The sequence below is a fragment of the Macadamia integrifolia genome, chromosome 14 (genome assembly GCF_013358625.1).
Source record: "Macadamia integrifolia cultivar HAES 741 chromosome 14, SCU_Mint_v3, whole genome shotgun sequence".
Classification (NCBI taxonomy): Eukaryota; Viridiplantae; Streptophyta; class Magnoliopsida; order Proteales; family Proteaceae; genus Macadamia; species Macadamia integrifolia.
Window position 1 is genome coordinate 10,391,103 of NC_056570.1, and position 2,013 is coordinate 10,393,115.

Sequence of the window (2,013 nt, forward strand, 5' to 3'; positions counted from 1 at the left end):
GAACCCGCTCTAATTTCCTCTGGCTCGGTTCCTGCATGGTTAAACCGGTTCAACCGCGAAATCAGACCGGGTTTAAGAAGCGGGGTATTACACTTTCTCTTGCCGAACCTTTGGATTCTGAAATAAAACTAGCAGAGAAAGAATTTCAGAGTATGCTACCTCAACAGGCAGCAGTTCTTGAGTCTCCTCCTCAACTAAATCAAGTTATGAGGAAAGCTCGAAAAGTTATGCCTACCGCTCCAACAAACTATTATTACCCTCAACCTTCTCCTGTCAACCTTCAATTTGAAGTAGAAGGAGACCCTACCAATTTCTCGATCGATGGTAATACTATTTTTTAGTGGAATATTGATGATTTATCTGAATATCAAATCATCAATCTTTTGAAACAGATGCTTATGTATGCCACAGCGACAAAACTAGATCATTCATCTGATTCTAATGTTGCTAAAATGATAGCAACAGGATTCTCCGATCAACTTCGTGGTTGGTGGAATTTCTATCTGTCTGAAGAAGTTAGACAGAAAATTATAAATGTTATGACCCGTATTCCGCAACAACTCACTGAACAACTAGCTAATGGCAGTTATACCTAGTGAACTGTTTATGTTGACCAAGAAGATGCGGTTAATACTTTGGTCTACACAATAAATCTTCATTTTGTTGGACCAATTGAAATTCTAACTGATCGAATAAGAGAACAACTTATGAACCTTCGCTGTCCTACACTATCTCATTATAGATGGTATAGAGATGTCTTTTTTGTTAAAGTCTTTTCTAGAGAGGACTGTAACAATTCCATATGGAAAGAAAAGTTTATCTCTGATCTACCTCCTTTATTTGCTCAAAAAGTAAGGTACAGACTTAAAGCAAAGCATAATGGCACTATTCCCTTCGAGCAATACACCTACGGGGAATTAGCTGTTGAAATATGCAATGAAGGTCTTCAACTCTGCACAGACCTCAAACTCAAGAAACAACTATTTAAAAAGAGACAAGCTGGATTTCGAGAACTTGGAGATTTCTGTGAACAATTTAGGTTTGAAAAGGTACGTCTTCCAAGCTCCAAGAAAACCCATCAGAAACTCTCTAAGTTTTTCGAGCCTAAATACCAGGCCAAACATTATGAAACTAAACCTAAGCGCTTCGTCAAGAAACGCTTTTCAAAAGCTCGTCCTCAAAACACTTTTCCCAATAAACCTCTTGTTTGTTATAAATGTGAAAAAGTTGGACATTATAAGAATAACTGTCGAACTAAAGCTAGAATCAATGCTTTAGAAATTGACGATTCGCAAAAGCAAAATCTTGACAGGGTCTTGCTATACAGCTCTTCTGACTCTGAGCCAAACTCTGAGTCTAACTCAGATCAAGATATTGCTCAACTTGAGTTCGATAGTGATTCTACTAAGTCTAAATCTCAAACTCCCCAATGTAGTTGTGATCCTTATTAGCTATGCTTAAGGAAAATGGTTTGATGGTTCTTTCCTCTAACGAATCATTCCTCTTAAAAACCATTGACCAAGTAAATGATCCTACCACTAAGGCTCAACTCTTACATGAGTATATCACCTTAGTTAAGGATAATTCTAGGCCTAACCCAGTTCCTAATAAACCTATAGTTCAAGATTATAGTTTTAAAACTATAATCAATCAGGTAAAAGCTACCTATTGGCACCTGAATCAATTAAGATAATAGTCTTTAGGCTAAACTCATGATTAACAACGATGTCAATTATTACATGCCATCAATGAGTTTGAACCTGTTGTATTGTTAAAAGTTGAGCATCATCAGAAGAAACTGCAGTAAGAATTGCAGAGGTACTAGCTACTATAGTTTGAGTTGCTAGTAAATCCTTAAAGGAAACTTCTTCGTCAGAATCTTGCTCAATGACCTATTGAGTATTGTAAAGTTCAAGAATCTGAATTATTTGTTTAAGATCTCGAACTTCAGTTATATATATATATATATATATATAGAGAGAGAGAGAGAGAGAGAGAGAGAGAGAGAAACAT